Source organism: Dermacentor variabilis, chromosome 9, assembly GCF_050947875.1.
Source record: "Dermacentor variabilis isolate Ectoservices chromosome 9, ASM5094787v1, whole genome shotgun sequence".
In the NCBI taxonomy this organism is placed as follows: domain Eukaryota; kingdom Metazoa; phylum Arthropoda; class Arachnida; order Ixodida; family Ixodidae; genus Dermacentor; species Dermacentor variabilis.
Window position 1 is genome coordinate 129,229,842 of NC_134576.1, and position 23,333 is coordinate 129,253,174.

Below are 23,333 nucleotides of genomic sequence, written 5' to 3' on the forward strand. Positions count from 1 at the left end.
TCCAATTAAATCAAAAATGAAAAACAAAAGCAGATCCAAAGTACATGTTCGAATTTATGTACATAAAACTAAGCTTTACTAAAGCACATTGGGTAATCGAATGCTTTACAACTAACAGCAGTGTGTGTAATTTTGCTTACTTTCATGCAATGCAAAGTGATCTTATGGACTTATCACCACAAAGGTCGCAACTTTATTGTTGTGCAAACTTTATGTTTACATGCTGAATTATTCATAAGCCATGCCAAAATGCAAACCCAAAATAGGGCAAACGCACAGTGCGTGACATGTATGCTGTGCTGTCGCAAGGACGAAGGCAATGTATGATGCTTGTTGAGGGCAAGATGCCAACAACAGGTGTATTCACAGCAAAGTAAGACACATATCAAGCAATTTAGGAATTCTGTGCCTCTTGTGTCATAGTGGGACATACCCGTACTGGAGGACTGGCCAAGAATGGGCTCAGTGGCACATACGGAATGACTAAATCAAAGACAGTAGTGTCAGTCAAAGAATGTGTAAATTATAATTCACCATTCCAATTAACAGATCTGTGTGCTTCAGAGATAAAGTGAAGTAATCAAGGAATGTGCGAAATATAATTCACTATTCTATTCAACAGATCTGTGTGCTTCAGAGACCTCCATGAGCCTGGAATTATATGTTCAGGTTTTGTTAAAGAAATAATATTTATCATACAAGAGGGAGGTACACATACTTGGTCAGCGTACAAGAGTTATGCAAGCCACTTTGCTGGCGCTTTCATATAACCTGTGTATGTATATATGTATCCACAAATATATCCGCTAGGACAGCGACCACCCCAGCAGCAGAGGGGCAGCCACACCAAACTTAAGAAAGTAGCCAAAGAAGGCTTTGCTATAAAACCAGGTGTAAAATAGCGATGGCAGCAGCTGTATGGGCCTCTGGGAATTGAATGCTGCCCTTTTGTTAGGGCAAGTAATTAAAGAAGTTGAAAGGCAGGTTCTGAACTGTGCATAGGGTTGTTCTTGCGCTAGGTATGACACAGAAACCAGGAACTGTATTCAGGAGTAGAACTCCTGAACTGGGATTGAGTGATATTGCTTACAGGCTTTTTAAGGCAGTTGATATTGCATGTACTATAAGCACAATGAAATCACACCTTACTGAAGCACAGGCGACATGAATTAAAACATCTCTCATTTTCAGAATAGTTGCTGTGCTCTGAAGTGTCCGGTGCATGCGGTTCTGTGTGCCAAGGTTATCTTTACAGCAAGGTCTGTCACATTGAAGACATTAAGCTAGATGCTCTGACAGAATTCCCTGTCTGGTTGGGTTGAACTATTAAGTTAACAGTCATGAAAACAAGTTATTTTCAGGGTTCTGATATGCTTCATGGCAAGTTGCACTGCCTTTAGTTTGAAGTCTGTACATAGAGACTGGAAGCTAAACATTTTGACAGAATTGCCTGTCTGGTTAGGCTAATTATAATCGTAAAGATAATGTTTCTATTTTACACTTTTTAGATGTTACTCACTTCTCAATGGAGGACTTTAAATGAACTTACGAGGGGGTTTGTTATGCACCAAACTATGCTGATATGTGCACTCAATTTTTTCATTTGGCTTCAGAACTCTGGACAACCATGTCTCTAGATGACTAGAATCAACCAGATAGTGTTGTACCATGTTTATAACTTCAGTGAGAAATGTTGCGTTAGAAAAGACATCCTTATTATGGCATACATACGTAAATAAATGCTATCAAGGTGAACTAATCCAACCTTTGGAGCCACAGGCTAAAAGAAGGCTGCATCTGAAGGCAATGCGTGCCCACCTAGCCGGGCATCAGAGTACAAAATAGGAACAAGTCGTGGCTATAGCAACTCTTCCCACTGGAACGAGTGTATGGCCACTAACCATCCTTTCAAGAATGACAGATGGCATTAATTGTAGACAATGTACTGTGCTACAGAATTATTTATTGCTGAAATTAAATGGAGAAAGATGGGTGCACACACTTTATTGAAAAAAGCTAATGGAGTGTGACATGCACGCCACTTATGCACTTGTGTAACACTCAACTGGCAGTGATGCAACTATAACATGAACGAGATTACATATAGCAATACAAATTGAGCTTAGCATCAACGCAGCTGAGCTGAAACAAGAGCACACAAGAACACTGAATTGGGAGATTGTTTCTGAATTTCAGATGCCAATAAATATGGCAGGGCTGTAGCAAAAAATGAAGTGTAATTGTAAAAGGTGCAAGAACACGGGACAATGAGAAAGGCTGGAGACACACAAATGTACATTTGTGTTTACCATCTTTTTCATTGTTCTGTGTACTCTTGTGCCATTACAATTATGCACCGAACTCAATTCCCCCCAGCAGTTCTCTATACTTTCAATGACAAAATAATTTCAGAGAAGGAAAAAAAAAACATTCAGGAATTTGGCAAAGTGTATGTGTTAGCCACTTGTAATATAATATAATGAGTTACTGCACATTTGGCATGTACAAACGCTTGGTGTAAAGTGTTCCACTGCACCATTAAAAACCTTTTCTGACTTACTTTTGCGTCTTGCAGAGGATGTGACTTTTAATTTAAATAAAACTCTCGAAACTATAAATGATGCTCCATACGCTACCCATCTTTCTGCAACCCGGCACAGGCCACAGAGTTATCCCATATTGAACAAAATGTATTTTACTCATTCATAAATGATGCGCAAAGTGAGCAAGGTCACAGCAAAGAATGCCAGGGACGTCGTGTATAAAATGAATATGTTCAGACTTGCCCAATATGCAGTTCTTGTCTTTCTTGCTTAATGCATGCATACAAAATGCAGTCTTTATTTTTGTAACACAAGCTAATGCATTAAAAAAGTTAAGATTGCATTCTAGTAAATAGGGAATAACAGACTGTGTAAAACAGTAATGTGACGACGATCCAATACGATGCCAGGTGCAGCAGTCAAGTTTCTTTGGGGTGACTGAAACACCACGATTATAGACCCATCTCGGTTAATCAGCATTTGGTTTTCATAACACCACTTGATTGCGCTAGCGAGAAACGCATTCAATTTCAGTGTGAAGGTGTCGATGAAACGTATTGGATAGGCATGGTAGTTATACAATGGAAGCCCCAAGAACGAGTGACATGATTGTTCATGTCATGCACGAGTACAAGGTCAAAATTGTGCATGTTTCAGCACAAAAACGTAAAACAGAAGCTCCCAAACTTCCCCGGTGTAGTTGTATATTATGGCGAGTGTACAGGTGATTTCGAGGAACACGTCAAGCTGCACTAGTACGATGCCCATAAACTGCAGGCCACAAGATTGACTGTGGACGTGCACTGCCCATGTGCTAGCTAGCTAAAGGGGGTGAGAAAGAAAGAAAAAAAGAAACGCCATGCAGATGGAGTGCAGATGTAGGCATGTGCAAATGGATCGCGCACTTGACACGGTGGTCTTTATTTGGCTTGGGCTATGTCTAACCATGTCGCGCGCGCGTTGAGTGTGGGTGGAGACTAAATTGTCGAAGCTGCGTTACACGCACACCCACACCATGCAACGACAGGCGGCTTCCACCGATCTATGCTCGCTGCTTGCCTCACACGCGTACTTAAACGCGCTACGTTTGTTTCATCGGTTGTATCGTTCGCAAGGCTTTTTCTGTACGACGCCGAAACGTCATTAATTTCACTAATCTTTTGATCGATGCTTCACTTCGCATATTTGGACATGTATTTTCCAGGCCGGACGGGTTGCCGTCAAACTGAATTTTAAGCTTGCCAAAATGAGGCAACGGTGTGCAGGAAACAGATGGACGAAATGTGGCTACATGCAACTGTCATAAGCACATGAGCCCTGTACGTGAGTCAAATGTGCCCGAACATGTTAACAAGTGTGGCATGAGCAGCGGTGCCCCAAGAAACATGCCTAGTTCGAACATGATGAAGTACTTACTAAAAGTCTGCAGAGAACACTTCAGTTCGCTCGATTCTGGCAACTATATAACCACTGTACTTAGCAAAAATACGCCCATGAGTTGATCATCTCACAAAGTTACATACTCGTTGCGGAGAACTTTAGCCCGCGCCAGCTGCCAGCTTCCCGTTACTCATGGAGTAATATCGGAGAATGGCGCTCGAAGCCACTCTCGATTGCAACATAGCTGCAGAAACAGCAATGAAGAAAACTCAAAAAGCAGAAAACGACTAAGTTCCAATATATGCAACACCAAGAATTAAGGAGAGCACAGGTCAGATATTTACGACATATTTACGATATGTACTGTCCACCTAGCGGCGGTTACTGCGAGTGCCGTTCAACTCTCCGTCGCTGAGCGGCAACAGATGCGATTAAATTTACGGCACTACTAAAGCAAGTTTAGACAATATGACTGTATCTTACCTAATTTTGTATTTAAAGAAAATTGGGAAAGCAGATTCGCAGTCAGCGAGTTATGTAAAATGTTCATTTTATTGTGCAGTTCAAATACTATTTTAATAAGTGTGCCTCGCTAAGCTTGGGTCAGTGCTTAGGTTATGCCTGACAGGCAGTTTCGTCAGAAGTTTGGATGAGTTAGCTTTGCGCAGAGGCGGTGTCGTACCCAATGAAGTGATAACTGAGGGGCGACTATTGCTAGTTGAAAACTTTTCCCAATACCCCGCCGGGACGACGTGAAATACCGTCGGCCATGGCAATTTTTGGCAGGCCCTACGGGGCTTCGTTATATGATCAAAAATTAGAAAAAAATTACGTGCTGCTGAGGCTAAAGGTTTTTTTTCTTGTCGGATCTCTATTTGAAAAACCGGTACGTGCTTTCGTAGATAGTCACTGCATTCTGTAGGGTTAACTACGGATTCCTTACTTAGGTGGTTGCTCCCGCATATACAATTAGTCTGTGTGCAACCTCGACATGCTGTGGTCTGCGCATGTGATCGCGTTCCTTCGTACTAGTGGAAGTATGTCACAGTCTTGATGGTTGGCATCCCGGTCGACCAGTTGGCGCTGATCGTGGACTTAAGGGCTGGACAGCGCAGCGTTCCAGTGGGATGTTTACCACTGCGTTTGCTTATGGCAGGCCCGCGTGGTACGACAAAAAGGGTGGATTGCTCCCTACATACCTCATATACAGATGGGTGGATTTTATTTAGTATGTGTATACCAGCGTATGTGTTTGTCTGCAGCATTCTCCAGGCCACCGACTGCTCCCTAGTTAGGTTTTGCGTGGCTAAGGGTATAGTCTTCTTGAGATCCTGTAGTGTTCTACCTCGCACTTCGTAGGTGCGAGGGACGTTCTTGGCGGTCTCGGCTTCGTCCCCAGCTTAGTTAGCGTAACTGCCGCAGCGTAAGCTCGAGCGACGGCATCCTCCTTAGCCTTCGAACCCAGGGGTCCATACTGTCTTTGGAGAGGTAGCGCTTTCGGCTTGCTCTCAGTGTGACCGCCGCGCTCGGGGGCTCTCTACTCGCGCAAAATGGAAAACACCGCGTTGTTGTGCATTCACGAATGAACGTCCCGCGGCTGGTGCGGCGACGGGGAAAATGCGCCTCCAGATCTCGGAGGCCATGCAAAAACACATGTGCTATTTTTTTTTCGTCGGTCAGTGTCTGCGTTGCGTTCTCGCATTTGACTGCACACAGCAAAACTTTATCGTGTATTTTCTTCTGATAGTATGAAAAATACCATAGCTCCCATTTAGTCATGGCTGGAGTTCCTGTCGCAAAAATGTTTGCTGTTTAATTACCAGTCGGGATAGAGAGGTACGGCCAGGGAACAGCTATATGCTATAGTCACCTTGCGGTGAAGCTTTCCACAGTACGCAAGCCTACGCCATGAAGGCTGCAGAATATCGCAACACGCCGAGAAGTGCATTCTGAAGTGGCAAGTTTAATCGATGAATGCGCTTGTTCGTAGTTTTTATCTTGTCGGCGTATTTGGGCTACTCCCACAGCACACGCGACTATCATATAAGTGTGCCAGAGTATAATCATTCATTCCTTGTCCCCCCCCCCCCCAGCTATTTCTCTCCTCTTATTCCTAGCTGTCTCCTCTGTCAATATGTAGTTGCTATTGATTGGGACAAACAATAGTAATATTATTATTACTTATTATTACTTAGGTGCATCAATGCAACCCTTCGGCTGGTTAGCTAAACGCACCTCATTTTATGTAAAAAAAAATATATAACCGACGATTGCGATACTCCCTAATGTGAAATTGGAGTGCAACTGTATACGCGTATTTATTTTATTTTTATTGTTACTTTATTTATACAGCACTGCTAGCCTCCAGATGAGACAGTAAGCAGGAGTGGGTGACATGAAAAACGAGAACAAAGTGCTCATGCATAAAAGAAATCAAGACACAACAAGCGTGCTACACAAACCGACAAAAAGTTATGAAACGTACTCACGAAAACACCTGCTAAAACGCGTTGTCAAAAAAAAGAAGAAGAAAAAAGCAAAAGGACAAGTAAAGCACACGCGCAGCGTTTGAAGCACTGGTGATTGCAACTGATTGCAAAAATGATTACAACTGAAGTACGCGTACAAATGTATCTGTAGTTGGGCATTTCACAATGCTGGTTGATAGTTGGCTCCATTCACGAATTGTCTTCGGAAAGAAATAATTTGGCGTGCCTCATAATCAGAAAGTGGCTTTGGCACGTTAAACCCCATAATTTAATAATAATAAAAGAAATAATTTGCGAATGTTTTGGTATGGCAGGAATATTCCTTTAATCTTTTCAGTATGATGCGATCGGGTGGTTCGTCTGAACACTGGCACTATGTATGCGTATTTGTGTATGCCAAGTTTATCCTGGAATAGCAAGTGCATGCACTTTAATCGGTCACGTTGGCGCCGCTTTTGTAAATAATCTAGACCTGCTTTTTTTTTTTACCAGAACATTCGCAGAATTGCGCCGACTATATGAACGGTGTACAGACCTAACCGCTTTATTTTTGACAGATTATAGCTTGTTTACGGCGCCTCGAGTGTACGGATCGCAAACAATTGATCCATAGTCTATTACAGGACGAATTAAGGTTTTATATGCTATTAATTTAACTTCGTGTGTGCACTGTGGAAGGGTCCTTCTTAAAGGGACACTAAAGTGAAAAAAATTACCGACGATTACGTTACTTCCTAATGCGAAATTTGAGCGCAGCAAATAAGCTGTTTCACCTTTTCGATAGATTGAGGCAAAGAAATCGAGCAACACATGTATGCGCTATCACAGAATTTTTTTTTATTTTTCACACGTATTCCTTTAACAAAGACTCCACTAACAGTTCTTGACAGTCATGAAGGAAGCTTTGTGGTCGGAGAAATAGACTGATATATGTTCGACTTGGTACACCAATGCTTGATTCTCAAAGACGAGATCTATACAAGTGCCTCGCGAGGTTGTCACAGCCGTGGGACGCGTTACGAGCGAGAGGAACGGGATGTTCTCCCGCATAAGTGTTAGGAAATCGCTGTTTGTCTTTATGTCAAGCCGCCACCGATCTGGCTCTCTGATTGCCACCGCACAGGGCGAACGGCAGCGGCAATTTCGGCTCGGGCGGTGCACATATACAGATCCGCCGCCACCGATCTGGCTCTCTGATTGCCACCGCACAGGGGTTGCATTGGAGGAGGAGCGAAGAAAGGAATTAAGTTCGAGCCGGCGCTTTGACAACCGGAGACTCGCAGGAAGAGGGGGGAGGGGGGCAGCGTGTACACCCAGCGGCAAACGATGGGGGCAGAAGCGCGCGCAGCAAGCGGACAACACGATAAAGGGAGGAGGGAAGAGATAGCAGCGACTGACTGATGCCGCTGACGCCGATAGTGAGTCAACCACAGCTGCGGAGTTGGTTTCAGGGACAACGCCGCCGATGCCGACACAAACAATATGATACCCTCGCTTCCGCAGCGCTAAGAACCAGGTCTAGCCGTGGGAAGGTGGTCACGTATTCGTCGACGTGCCGGGGCCTACGTGAAATAACCGGCGCGTCGGCAACTGAAGAGCACCCTATCCGCCACACAAGAACAGGGGGGGGGGACCCTTTCCTCCTCTTTCTGCATGGCGGCGACGGTGTTCTATGCAGTCACGTTATCTTGACTCTCTAGCGGCGTCAGCGGCATCCAGCGGTATCAGTCGGTCGCTGCTAGCGCTGGGGGGATGAAAGGGGGGCGAAGCTGGTTACGAGGCCGACGACAACGCCGACGACGACGCGAAACCCAGGAACGGACGCCAAAGAGCTGCGCTCTAAAATGATTTCTTCTGCATCAGTAAATTACCGTTCTCCAGCACCAAAACACCACTCTTACAGCGATAAGACGTTTGGTAAGCCAGAAAAAGCGCAAAAACGAAATACGGGTGGCGACGCCTACTCAAGTTTCCCGCACCTGGGGGCTGTGACGTCTTGAATTTTGATGGCATCTTCTAGGGCCTACTAATTATATACAGCGGTACAAATTGACTACATTGTGTTCCAAGGGAACCAAATATTAAGCATGGCAAGTTTCGGGAACCTTTATTCGGCCAACGCGGCCCAAATCAGAAAACATACTTTGAAATCCCTGACGTCACGCTGACGTACCGGCGCTGGGGTTTCGGCGCAAGATTCAAATACTGATACTTGGACCTCCATTTTCTCATCTAATAATCAAACAATTTTTTGTAATGACTGCCTGGAGGGTTCTCAAACAATGATTCATTAGTCTAAACTGATTTATTGTTTCGCTTTATTGTCCCTTTAGGTAACCAAGTTTCCGCATGGCCCTCTTCACAACTTCCGATATGGGCTCATTCCCCCCTAGATCCAATGTTACAATTACACCCACATATTTATAGCTGTTTGCCTCTGCGAAAGGGTTGCCACCTATGCAGTACGAGAAACTTAACGACTGTCGCTTCCGTGTTATGATCATCGCAACTGATATTTTTTACGTTTATTGTCACTTACCAACCTGAGCATCACGTTGCAATTTTCTCTAAATCATTATTAAGTACAGCCTGTTCGCTGGAGTTGTGAATGCGGGTATAGATTATGCAGTCGTAAGTGTATAGCTTAATTTTGACGAGTAGGTGGTGAACTACGCCATTAATAAAATTAAAAAGAACAGAGCCCCGAGAACAGATCCTTGTGGGATGACCGACTTAACAGGTGCAAGAGCAGGACATTCTTCATCAATTCTCACACACTGGCTTCCACCACACAGATAAACTTCGATCCGTGCAAGGAGCGAATTATTTTTTAACAATGGTTGTAGTTTTAAAGGAAGCTTATATTTTGAGTTATAGCTTAAGTTAGTTTAAAAGAAGCATATTTTGGCTGACGCGCATAATGTTTCTCGTGCGGCACGTTGCAAATGGAGCGAAAAAGTGGGGCGACTGCCGCGCTAATCGGGAGATCGCGAGAGGCGGCGCGTGAGTGGGCGCCATCCGCAGCAGCCGCCGCAGACAGACTTCTGCTCACGCAGCGCTTTGTTTCGATACAAGCGACGCGCGCATCCTTTCCCTGTGCTCCTTCGTTCGGTGACGAAGGAAAAAGCCGACGCCGATGCTCGCCACAGGAACGGGTGCTTGTAAGAGCTACCCTTTAAAAAAAATTGATCAATCAAATCCCTGTTCCACAGTTCACAGCAGCGAATAGAAAACACAGTCTAGCCAGCGGAGGAAGCAGAATTGGAAGGAAGCGATTCGGAGTTGCGGTGTCACTTCGGAACGCTTATCGCGAAACAATGGTCACAACCGGACCCGCGGCAGCACGAACATTTTAAAGGTTGAGCCATATTTACTTCTCTCTGCTTGAGCTTTGGACTGGACAACGGTCGGCATGTGCTCATTCACCACGCAGGTCAGCCAACCGACAACCATAAATTTAATTACGCTTAAAAGTCCGGCGATTACGTTTTGGGGCTGCTGGCGAACTCCCAGTGTTTCGTTATACGTACGTTGCTATAGGATGCATTCTAGTCAAGCGTTTTCGGCTGTTGTTGCCACGCTCGGTAGAAACAAATCCCTGACCTGATTTTAATGCTCTACTAAACCAACTACAGAAAGCACCCGCTGGACAGGTGCAGTTTATTGCTCAGATAAATGGCCTGGAAAGTGTCTTTGCAGCAGCTAATAATATCCTACCGTAAGAGAGAGAGAGAAAAAAAAGAAAGCTGACAGTCACTTAAGTATCCTTGCGTGATCACAATGCGAAGGCATTGTGACTCTTCTAATTAATTGGTTACGTCCAATATACGTGACTTCATAGATTGTCAGGTGTCCTTCCCAACTCTAATTTATCCACCTGGCTCTGCTGTGAACATCTCAGCGAAGTTTTGCAGTCGCGCGCGGCGCGTGGAGCTCACAAACGAAGCGCAAGATTATATTTCTCCCAAACGCACTCTTTTGAACCGAAGCCTGCTCCTCACTTTTCTGGACGCTTTATTTCGTAATGCAGCGGATTCCCATACGCGGCTGCTATTGGCCAATAGATGACGTCACTCAAGAAGCGTGTTTTGTTTGGATCAGTGCGCGTCTTCCTACTGTTACTGTGTCTGTGTATTGATTGACGAAGCTTAATAAACAGGCCGAAGAATGCGAAAATCTGCTTTCGAATTTCGACAATAGTTACGTACTTCTGGAAGAAACTGGCATGCTCGGCCGCGACTCGCGTAGGAATTAAACTTTGGCCACGCTGCTCATCGGTGTCGTAGATGTCGGATCTCGCTAATCTCGACTAGTTTCGAACGCTAAACTAGCCTCGGACCACGCGAAGCTCAAGGTCAGACCACACCCGCGCTTGCCAGCGCGCGCTCACTCCAGCCACTTCTCTTTTGACGCTTTGGCAGACTAGTGACAGCGCTTCAAAATGCGCAATATTGGACGTGGCTACTATCCGCAGTTCAAGTCGGTGAAGGACAAGTGGAACATACGAATATGAACGCGAGCACGCACTCAAGCCATGTCGTGCGCAAGGCAAACGCTGCGCGTACGCACATAGAATGAAGAACCAACTTCAGTTGCATGCAGCTGCGGTCTGCTGTAGCGTAGATACCACGGCCGCCGCGGGGTGCCGCTACGAGTCCACTGGCTGAGCACATTGCTCCCCTGGGACACTGCGGCTCGCTGAGGACTACTGAGGACAAGTTTAAGGGATTTTACTGATTACTGCGGACAAACGCGTTTTTACGTTTGGCTACATGGAGGAAGGAAACTGAGGAGCATAGAGTTAGTAGAACAACTCTAGAGGAAAAGCTGGGCCGGAAAAGTGGGAACCGCTAGGGCGCCGCCCTGTTGCTACTGGTCAATGTGGCCAGCGCAATTACTATTGAAAGAGCTGAAAGCAAGTACAGGTCACCTTATGCTTTCTCATCTAAAAACGCATACCTGATGGCTTTATGAAGGTGGTACGTTAATATTAAGTTTACAGAAAGCGATCGCTAAGTCCGCGACTTATGTAAATCACGATGTACGCATTCATGCAATAAAGGATGACGTGAATTTCGGTTTCGAATCTGTTTTTTGGATGCGTAGTAGTTTCGTACAGTTTAGGTTTGACATGCGATCGCGCGTCGACATCGGACGCTATGGCACGCTCGTGCCTTGTGTGCCACCGAAGCCCCGAAGTGCTCTGGTATATACCTTCACATGTACGTAAACGAATGTATCTCCTTGTTGAGAATATCACGCGAGTAGGCAGCTCTTGTGGTGCATCACAATCGTTTGAGAAGCGTCACAGTAGAGCATTTTTCTGCATGCGGAGCGGTGTTTTTATTTGCGGGTTTCCCTTCAGTAGGAAATTGCTGGACAGGCGGACCAGCGCACCGGAATTGTACTGGCGAAGCCGCAAGCAACTCAAACAATCTGTTTAATTGTTGCACTTTGAACAATCATGCTTCTACAAAGGCCACAGCAGACAAACAGCCTGATGCCGAGTATTTCTAAGAGGCGAGTGCCTAATGCGGACGAAATCGAGTGCATCGAGACTTAGAACGGCAGAAAGCTCAGCTACTTGGTAAGGATTCATTATGCAAAACAGAGGTGAGGCGTGCAGACAGGACACAAGAGTAGAGAAGTGGGCGACGCTCGTGTTTGCTTGTAAATACTCTACTCTTGTGTCCTGTCTGCACGCCTCACATCCGTTTTGCATAACGAGTGCATCAACCCACATTTTAATAGCGTAGGCGTTTTATTAACTGTGCAATATTTTCAACACTTCCTTGCATGCCATTTCATGTGGCATATATTTTCTGGTCACAAATTTGTGCAGCGAATCTATTTGCATGATCGACTCCGCGCCTGTGGGACCGTTCACTTGCACTTGATGCTGAGTCTTTTACATGTATCCATAAACTGAAGATATGCACATCAGATGCCTGCGAGCATTTTCAAAATTCAATTGTTTTAGACAACAGGCACATATGCAATACTGACATAATCCCGAGTACCACTAAGCAGCTGGGACACATTATTGTTGACCATACTTGCAGGTAAAATAAGTAGATCATGTGGACAGCTCCAGCTCATTCTCCTTAAATCAGTGTGTACAAGGGGTATGCAAAAATAATTTTTTTTCTCGCGCACCGATTATTTTGCTGTATAAGCAAGAGAACCCACCACATTAGTGTAACGTATCTTGTACATCACACTAATATGTGCTTTAATTTACCAAGTGAGATGAGTTACTTTTATGGCTCATTCAGTCATATCACACTGAAAGCTGCATTCATCAATCTTCAATTGGATTTTGCAAATGTTTAATGAAACATGTTTCCCTTTTATGCAGATATGCAATGGCAAGCCCTTCCGTGTGTTCCAAAGGTAAAATTTAAGCTCTAAATTAAAAAAGACATTTTTAGTCAGAAACAAGCAAAAATGGTGAATGCAGAGTATCAGAAGCCCAAGGTACAGAAATTATGAGAAGTGTCGAATTATTTTAAGGAAAGAGTCGTATTTGAAAATTCAAGACTCTTTAGTGGAGGTCAAGCAAGTCAATATAGGTGGAATACTCTGCAAAATTATGCGAGTGAGGCGATGTCAAACAATGGGTCAGGAAATGCGTTGTTTTTCTGCAAAACAAAAGCTGATTGCCATTACATAAGTCATTTTAGCATCATGAGACTGCTGCTTGATAAATTCAGAAATAAACCAAAAAACAATACAAGCAAAAATAAAAACAATTTAATGATGCTCACTCCACACTGGGATAAATAAAAACAAACACATCACATCTAATGTGGACATATCAGACGCCTTGTGAAACACTAAAGAAAAAATTCAGTTTCGAGATATGGCACTTGCCGCATAGATGTGGGGGGCCTTGCACTAATAGTGATAGTTACCACTGCATTTAGAAATTGAAAGCATTCGTGCAGACAAGGATGATTCTTTATATTTTTGGCCACCACTTCAAATGCCTCCACCAAGTGTTACAATGCTGCACGCAGCCATACTAAGGATCTTGCAGCAACACCTGCAGGTAAAAAGCAGAAGCAGTCAAAGTGCTGGTGTGTACTGGACACTATGTTTGAAAATTTTTGGGCAAGAAGAGTGCAAGAAGCAGACATAACTGCATTGATTTCAATAATTTCCCATTTGAATGGCCTTTTCTTTTTGCTTAGACAATGCCTACGCCTAGTCACAGCAGCTCCCTCATACAGACTCCGCAAGCCAAGAGGCCGTAGAGGCAAATGCAGGTAAGAGGCAAGAAGCAATAGCACTGGTATCGACATTCATCTAATTTCTTTCTCTTTCTTTCGTTTAGGCAGCCAGCACACCTCGAACAGCCACCTTGACTGCGGGTGTGTCACCCTAGTCGCCAAGGAAACATTTGAGGGAAAGCGGCAGGCAATGTGAACAGCCACTTCTCCATGTAAACGATACTCTTTCTCTCGGATGACTCCTACGCCTCGCCACGCCAGCACACTTGTGCACAAAGATGCCGTGGAGGCACGTGCAGGTCAGAGGCAAGAAGCAGTGGCACTGGTGTCGACATTCACCCAATTTCTTTTTCTTACACTGAGGCAGCCAGCACACCTCGAACAGCCACCTTGACTGCGGGTGTGTCAGTAGATTCCTGTTGTACATATGCTCATAATAAACTTCAGTAAACTTGAACTTGATAATAAACTTGAAGGCAAATGGGACATTGATGCATTGTATTTTTGAACATTTATTGTACACATACAATATATGTTATACTTTGCAGTGCTACAGAGCATATTTTGAAGCTTCCCCCTATATTTTGCACCTTTAATTACGTATGTGTTGTGTGGCCCTCATTGCAGTTCATGTTGTAGCACCTGCTTTGTCTGTGTATCGCACATTGGCTTAAGCTCGTGATATCCACATACTTCTCTCACATATACAAAATAAAGTTCTATGTAGTCCTCAGTGTTACAATAAAAAATGAAAGTAAACAATCCGATCGTGGAATTGTGTTTAATACAGTGATTCCTATGACAGTTACTGACAAGTTGACAACTTGAACTGGTCAATCGGTCCATAGCCTCATCCACTTTTCAAAACTAAAGGAGGCTATGGATCCGTCATGGCAAGGAATTGTATGTATACATAAAAAGAGGGGGGTATGTGTGTGTGTGTGTGTAGTAGGGGGTATAGGATTAGGGCGGTACGAAAAAATAGACCAACACCGTCCTCTAGACCCATTCCGTTAAGGTACCGTAACAAAGCGTATTATGCATAAAGTTCATACAACCAACTCTGATATTACTGCACACGCCAGGCGACGCGAGCTACATTTGTCATGACGCATTCGCGACTGCACCGAATGCCCTCCATATTATTCTCTTTAATCGTGCACACTGCACCGAGGCAAAAGGAAGATCATGGGCGCAGGTGCCTGTAAAGTATCTCGACCTTGCGAGGCTCTGCTGCGCGTGCCAGGGGAGCTGTCCGTGCGAACAATCCCTGGCACACACCTGCCTCGGCGGCCCCAACCTACGTACCGTTCTGCTTCGAGCTTTGATCCCCCCACAGTCCCTTGGGTGCCCTGGAGTTCCTGCGCCGCCTGCTTTATTATAATCTCAGGTGCTCTCCTGAGACTTCCGTTTGTAGGTTACATGTGCCCTACTCCAACTGGATCGGTGCTTATAATAATAAAAAAGCCCGATCTATCGTCGCGACGATAGATCGCGAAAGCGGCTTTTGCAACATACCGCGCCCGGGTGAAGAGAATTACGGAACGCCAACGAGGAATCTGACCACAGCTTCGAGCTTGTAACCTCGTCGAGTGACACTCCTGCAACAGGCGTGACCGCTGAAAACCGCATACCACCGGAAACTTCAACAGGATCATCCCTCGGTTGCATAACTGCCACCTGTACGGCCAACATGGACCACACCCGCACCGTCCCGCAACATAGAATAAAGAACCAACTTATAAAGCCCAAACACACGGCTGCACGCACACATCACGACAATACAAGCGAGACGCCATGCTGCTACGCTGCTACTGTTGCCGGATTAAAACTGACTACTATCACCAAGTATAGCAAGCTTCTCAGGAGCTGGCAACCTCGGCGCGTAGCAACATGGCGGCGCTCTTGCGGTTCCCGATTTCAATGCATGGGCCCTATGGGTAGCTTGTCCTCTAGAGTCAGTATAGTAACTCTATGCTGAGGAGAGGCCCTACCCCCTCCGCGCGCTAGGAGAAAAATGTGGAGGAAATGACGTAGTAGGTTCTCCTTTGTTTCGCTGTTTTTTTATTTCTTTGCTGGCGCTCACACGTGTTGCTCCATAGGTTTCGTACCGTGACAAAGGCGCCGTGCGGGCAGGTTTGCGTTGGTCTCCGTGTTTTGGTGCGCTGCGTTATCTGGACCGTGCTTTACCGGATGTTGCTGTGGCCAGGTGGGACAGGAGGAACTAAAGTTCGTGAAATGAACGCGCATGCAACGCTGTACGCAATGTACAGCGCCACGGCAATGGCAACGGACGAAGGAATATCCGCGGGAAATTTTGCCCTCTTTGGCAGAATCATGCTACCGTGCTAACGATTGTTTAGTATTGCTGCGGAGCGCGCGGGTCCGAGCAGCACGGTTGCGCGCAGCGCGGCGTGGTTTCTTGAGAAATGTAAACAAGAGAGGAGAGCTGTCCCGATAGGCGGAGCAACGCCTTGAGTAACGCCAACTTTCGGCTTCACTTTAGCTTCACAAAGAGTGACGTCAGGGCCTCTCCTTAGTTTCCTTCCTCCGTGTTTGGCTACGTTTTGTTGGCTGTCGTAGGCGCCAAAATCGCAAGCGGTGGTGTCTACGTGAACATCCAAAATCAAATTTGAAAAGCGCTGAGCTACTTTTTTTTGCGGCAAGGTATTTCTGAAATAGCCTATTTTAACTACATATTCATTTCTCCACGTCGATAAAAAGTGGTTCACAGGCCCCTTTAAGCAGGTTTTTCTGGATGAAACACCAGTTGATCGACAGCGCTCGCCCGGTGTTCTTTCCTTAGTCCTCGTCCGCTAATCGCGCGAAGCTCGCAATGGATCGTTTCCCACTCGCCGGGTTCGCCATACTTCTGCAGGAACAAATGAGCATGTGTAAAAAAAACTTCGGCCAACCACATGGGGCTCACTAAAGTTGACTCACAACGTCTGAAACCAGTAGCGCGGAGTCTATAGACGAGTACACGTCTTATCAATGCAGCATTCCCACGTCATAGAGTTTCTTGCAAAATATGGCTTTTTTTTTTTAACATGCGCTGGCTACACGAGTGTAGCCAGTCTAAGTTAAAAAAAATAGCGATATTGTTGCAAGGCACCTCATATAGCCAGTGTAGGTTTTAAAAAATAATAGCTCTATTTTTGCAAGAAACTCTATGACGTGGGAATGCTGGATTGATAACACCTGTACTCGTCTTACCTTCGCAGTAGTGTAGGAAGTCGCCATTCTTTTTTTACATGGTGTAGAAAAGTGTAGCTCCGTCCAGCTACACGACCATTTCTATAGCTGTAGTGTAGCATGAAAAGTACACTTTTTGCACTGTGGTTCCAACGGGTACGTAAGCAGCAGACGACAAACAAGCAGGTTGGCGTTGCAAACGCGTGGCGCCATTTTGTCTGATACTGTCGACTCGGTCTGCACTGATATAGCGATGATAGTGAATATTCGCTGCAATGACGGTAGCGAAGTGCTCGCGTGACCATGTGCCGCGGAGGAAGGTGAGCTAATCTTCAAAGAAGATACAATTATCTTACTCCCTGACAGTCCGGGCTGTTTCAGACTCCGTGCTGTATTAAGAGCATTGAGACGTTGTCTTCGTGCACTGCGCATTCGCGATGTATTTCTCTGCAGTTTGTCTAGATTTGTTGATGAGAGGGTACTCGTGTACATTGGCGCTTAGTTTCAGGCAATAAGGGCATATACGCAACCAGTAAGTGCGAAGTCAGGCGAAGTGCGGTGAGAGGCGCTTTTCGCCTGCTTATGCAGAAGACGACGCGCAGTCGTCTGCTCTGATTGGCTACAGCCCAGCGAGCCAACGTCATAGCCTCTGCAACGTCATAGCCTCTGCCCGGCACTATACACTCGTCTACACGAGCCTGCATAAAGTGTTGGTAAAAAAAAAAAAGCCCTAATACCTTTATTAGAATGTATGGTCCCAGTAATTCAACGATCACAGCGCCAGGTTATTGCAGGAAGCTGCGGGGCTGGCGCCGGGCCTCCAAGGTCGGGCGTTAGCGAATCTCGGAGGACATGTTTGGCGGAAGTCTCTCTGACGCAGGTTGACGGCGCACAGTGAAGCATATCGCAATGCGTGAGCTGTGCTATTTCGAGCCTGACTTCTGGCGCGCGGGCCTTTCTCGTCGCCGATAACTGCAGAGTCGGGGGGCGAACATAAATAGAGGGCTGCGGATGCGCTGTATCTCTTGCTCTCGGGGCTGCAAACGTTATCGATGTTTTGCTGGGCTTCTCCAGTCCGTGTACGAAGAGAGAGAGAGAGAAAGAAAAAAAAAAGAAAGAAAGAAAATAAGAGCAGGAAGAAATTATGGGGGTTTAAAAGGAAGCTTTACGTGAAGAGCTGCTATCTAAGTACATGGGAACGAAAAAAAAAAAAAATGTTTTTCTCGGAGACCACGACACCGAAGTCTCGTGTGGTTTATTGAGTGTTAAAAAAATGAAAAAGAAAGAGAGAGAGAGAAGGTCAGAGTGTACCGACAGTAGAAAGCAAATTTTTTAGGCACCAATTTCCTAAAGAAATAAATTGAACGTTGCAATATTTTAAAACACTAAAATGTCACATCTATACAACTGTCTAACTCGGCAAAAAAGTAAAGGATATCGCAATTCTGCAAACTGTACCTATTAGTGTACCTAAAGTGGACAGAATTGCTGTGTTATACACCATTCTGTAATACACTAGTGATTTTTTAGGCGCTCGCAAACATCGCCAATATTTCACACAATCTATAAGCTCGTATATCGGATCTATCCGTTTTAGATGCTCTAACAGATGCAGCTCACAGAAATGCGATATCGGTTCTTGGCACAGAATTATGGGTATGTAAAATTTAGGCTTCAAGTTCTTTTTTTTTTAGTTTTACCGATTTTCGGCAATTTTCGTAATAAAATATTCGAGCATTTAATTTTAAATGCAGCAAAATCTCGGTTAAAAACTTTTTCTTTTTTTGTCGGTTGCCTAACGAGAGCATTTGTGTGTTTCTCACGCATTTGCTTATGACGTGTTAAAGCTTGGCTTGGCGGGCATTCTGGCCGCTGGTCTACCCAGGGATTGTTCACTGCAGATAAAGAAAACAAGGAAACGGTAGAAATAAATAATACTACGAGGGTAACGTCCTGAAATTGAGACGATGACGACGACAACAACAACGACGACGACGACGATAACGGTGACAACGGCTGCGCCGCGGGTTTTCGAGGGATGTGGGAGAGGGGAACGATATAGAATAATTCTGACCTTATGGGGTTTCTTAGCGTGCACCGAAAGCATGGCTCCTCAAAGCTGATACACCAGAGAGTGACAATAATAATAATAATATTTGGGGCGTTTTACGTGCCAAAACCACTTTCTGATTATGAGGCACGCCGTAGTGGAGGACTCCGGAAGTTTTGACCACCTGGGGTTCTTTAACGTGCACCTAAATCTAAGCACACGGGTGTTTTCGCATTTCGCCCCCATCGAAATGCGGCCGCCGTGGCCGGGATTCGATCCCGCGACCTCGTGCTCAGCAGAGAGTGACAATGCCCCCTGAGTACGGCTCTCACTATATTCCAGTTTTGTTAATATGATCAGTTATATTTGATGCACAATATGCATTAATTAGTGCCATGCTCTATAACACTCACTCGGACTTGAGGACACTGTTATAGATTGGAGATAACAAACAAACAAACAAACAAACAAACAAACAAACAAACAAACAAACAAACAAACAAACAAACAAACAAACAAACAAACAAACAAACAAACAAATAAATAAACAAGTAAATAAATAAATAAAATAAATAAATAAATAATCGGGGCCTAGGTAAAGGTCGAGTCCAAGTAGTCAAAAGAAAGAAGGCCTTTTAATTGCAACAAATTTGAGTCGTATCGTTTCGCCGGTTGTTTAATGAGAACTTTTGTGACTCACGCGTAATCGAATAGGAAAATCGGATCTGGCACAGAAAGAGGCACAGAGATTGTACTTTATTCTTGGGGGAACCTTTTCTTTCTTTCTTTTCTTTGTTTTTTACAGCGAAGCATGCAAAAAAGATGGCGGCCAGCCCACAGCTAAAGGAACTCAAGGTTAAAGCGTATCGCCAGGTATGTATGCCCCAATTGCGTTTAATCGCGAGAAGTGTCAATGCGTATTGCGATAGAAAAAAAAATATCGTAGTAAAGAAAGTAAAACCGGAATAGGCACGTGAAACATATGGGTAACAGCGCAAACAGACGACCACAAGAAGGGACATGGCTGCGCCTCTGCCGGTCCCCCTTTCACTCAAGAGGAAATGATGAAGCTAATTAGGGCCCAGGACCAGACCTCTCAAATCCTGGCAGTCCAGAGGGCTCGCGAGAGGGTCGTCGGGTTTCGCCTGATGGTCCCCGAGTGGGCCTAGCCAGGTGACGTGGAGTTCGCATACGCCTATAGTGGACCAAATAAAGTTGTTTCACTCACTCACTCACTCACTCACTCACAAGAAGGGAGACACCGTACACACAAGCAATACACACAATATGTTTCAAGATGAACCAACTCGCCCCAAAAGAAGTACGCAGTAGACACTGTTTAGTACGGATTGCGGTTTCATTGACGTCACGCGCTCTGCTATAGGCAAACCACGTTAATCTTATCTCAGTTTCCTTCCACCCGTGCAATGGTGAAGTCACCCACCGTAATTGTGGGTGTCTTCAACATGGATTTGTCCCTCGGCCGGACGGAAAGTAGTTCGTGCCGTCTCCCTTGGAACGGTTCGGCATTCAATGTGACACGAACACGCAGTGTGCCCACGACGCGTCATCGGTAGCGTACAGACCTCACATTGGCCAAGAACCTTTCCAGTGTCGCCACAGAGATACTGGCCGTACATATGGCGATCACGAACCGATGGTGACTTGGCGCCCAAATAATCCAATAAAGCAAACAAGAGAAGGTTAAAGATTAAAAAAAAAAGGAAAGCAATTGAGTATGCAGTACAATAAAACAAGAACAGCAAAAATCGTAAAAGAAAACGAAATTCATTGTGGTAGCTGTTTTTTTTTATTTTCACTCAACATATTGATTATCAACATGTTTATCACCATGTATAAAACTCCGCTGGTCATCCACCTTGACATAGTGGAATGGCTCTGAATTTTGCCCAGGCTTTGTTTAGTCTTTTCATTCAACCATGTCTGACTTTTCGCTGAATTAGAACACGTCTGTGCCTACTTTTCGGTGAGGAGTCCATCAGCAGCTCCAGCATGCAGGGCTGTCGAAGGCCCTATTCCCCAGATGGCGCTTCTTCATTTCATTTCGCTTTCTTCAAAGAGATAGGTAGGACATTAGACAAAATAAGAACGAGAACTTGCTGATCGCAACTCATCACCATGTTTCAAAGGGGGCGCTCATAGCATCCATCCATCCATCCATCCATCCATCCATCCATCCATCCATCCATCCATCCATCCATCCATCCATCCATCCATCCATCCATCCATCCATCCATCCATCGTTTTACCCCTAATAAATGGGGTATTAACTAAGAGGTGGGTGCATAATTGGCACATATACAATGTTAAATTTTCGCATGCAACACAGGTATAATCATGTTGCAAATTACGAATCTAAGTGTTGTGAGTTTGCCCCCGAAGGTTACGCGGAGCAAAACGTCATTGCTACGCAGGATTCGGCTGGGCGTTGCTTTCACCCGTTGCTACGCGCACCTCATCGGCCAATCGAACAGCCCTGATTGTAAACACCGCCAGGTGCCTGAAACACTGAAACACATAGCTGTGCGATTGCCCAGCATATATGCTGGAGCGAAGGACGTTGGAAAGTTTCCTAGCCAGCCTCGGCAGGCGACCACTGTCGGAGGAAGCTATCCTCGGCCCATGGCCTGACACTGCAAAGTCAGTGCGTGCAACTAAAGTGTTGTTGAAGTTTCTGCAGGACACCAAGCTTGACGAGCGGCTCTAGCAAGGCAACCGTCTCACATACATAAGCACTCACCACTTCTCTTATCATCATCATCCATCCCAGTACTTTCACTCCACTTCCCTCTTCCCCAGTGCAGAGTAGCAGACGAGAGCCAGGTCGACCTCTCTGTCTTTCCTGTCAATAAATTCTATTCTATTATTCTAAGGATTGTGAGATTCATACAGGCTGTACCGCGTGTCCCAGCTAACGTTAGCCAAGCTGTTCAACGAAAAAGAAAAGAAGAAATAAAAAAGACGATGCAAGATGCAATTATGAAATACACGCTGTTCAGTCGTCAGGAGTTTGACGACCGAGTACTGTAGGTCTTAAGGTCGTACCTTGCACAGCTCCTTCGAACTTTTTCTTTAGCAGCTTGGCCAGCGTTCCAAGCAAACAGCTCCAAGCGCTTGCAATAAATATGAGACCAACACGGAACTGTACCTTGCGCTCGCATAGCCGTTTACCCGAAAGAGGGACGACGACGTCACGGAAGTGAGAGTCACTCGTGCGTGATTTCTGCCCAGCGCGACACAGCACATGCATGCGAAGGGAAGAGGTCACTAGGTGTTTATCTCACGGACAATGCATATATGTTGCGCTTATCGCTGTCTCTCGACTCTGCTCGGTGTCCCCCATCGTGGGCTGATATCCGCGCGCCGACAAATCTTTTATTTTGGCGTCGAACAATTGAAGGACTCTACTATAGATATATTTTGTTCGTTAATAATATTTTGTTCGTTCTTCTTTTGTTCATCCTTTCCTTTCGTATTAAATTATGGGGTTTAACGTGCCAAAACCACTTCCTGATTATGAGGCACGCCGTAGTGGAGGGCTCCGGAAATTTCGACCACCTGGGGTTCCTTAACGTGCACCTAAATCTAAGTACACGGGTGTTTTCGCATTTCGCCCCCATCGAAATGCGGCCGCCGCGGCCGGGATTCGATTCCGCGACCTCGTGCTCAGCAGCCCAACACCATAGCCACTGAGCAACCACGGCGGGTTTTCCTTTCGTATTGTGCTTTACGTTTTCATTGCTTTTTTTTTCATTTTTGCTCTGTGTATTATTGTTGCTTTTTCTAGTGTGTACAGCGTTATTAATGATTGTATCGCACCCCCCTCCCCCCCCCTTGCGTAATACCCTCACCGTGAGGGCCTTTAGGGATAACGTGAATAAAATATATATGCGGTTATTTAGTTCATGCTTAGTTAGGGCTGGAGGGGACGCGGATCACGGAAGGAAGATGCGAAAAAGAGGGTTCACCTCATCAACGTTTAGAACAATTCGTTTCTCTTTTTTCTTCTTCTTTTTCGTAGGGACCACGGATAGTACACTCAAGGAAGCGTCGCGCATTCTGCTCACATTCCCACGAGACACACGCGGATTGATCGGCTCGTGGTGACGTCATGGTGACGTATTTGACAGGGAAAGTGCACGCTCAGGCGCAGCAACTGCCGTCAAGGTCCGCCATCAGGCTGACCCCGTCTGTAGCGTGGCTGGCATATCGCCCCCACCGTGCCACTAACCTACACGACAGAACTATTCGTTGCTGCGCTGTCCTGAAAAAAAAAAAAAAAGGCCGACGCGATAAGCAAAGTCTAACCGCACATTTAGATCTTTCTTCTTTTACTCTGCGTTCGGACTGATAAACTCTGGTTCGCGTATAACCAAAGCGAGCTACTCGCGTGCGCCCAGAGATTATTCAGCTTATCTTAGAC

At 45.4% G+C, this 23,333-nt stretch overlaps 2 long non-coding RNA genes and 1 other non-coding gene across 3 annotated transcripts in view; 2 read left to right on the top strand and 1 right to left on the bottom strand.

The window, feature by feature from the left end:
* LOC142557480 (uncharacterized) overlaps positions 1-4,275 on the bottom strand; it is a 272,981-nt gene extending 268,706 nt beyond the window's left edge. Inside the window, exon 1 of the long non-coding RNA XR_012822773.1 lies at positions 3,960-4,275. This is a non-coding gene — a long non-coding RNA (uncharacterized LOC142557480). The remainder of the gene's footprint in view (positions 1-3,959) is intronic.
* A 304-nt stretch (positions 4,276-4,579) lies between these two features.
* Positions 4,580-4,721, top strand: LOC142558652 (U4 spliceosomal RNA). Its single transcript, XR_012823066.1, has one exon. It is a non-coding gene; the product is annotated as a U4 spliceosomal RNA (small nuclear RNA).
* An 8,318-nt stretch (positions 4,722-13,039) lies between these two features.
* On the top strand, positions 13,040-14,101 carry LOC142558184 (uncharacterized). Its single transcript, XR_012822969.1, has 2 exons — positions 13,040-13,680; positions 13,749-14,101. It is a non-coding gene; the product is annotated as an uncharacterized LOC142558184 (long non-coding RNA).
* Positions 14,102-23,333: the final 9,232 nt, after the last annotated feature.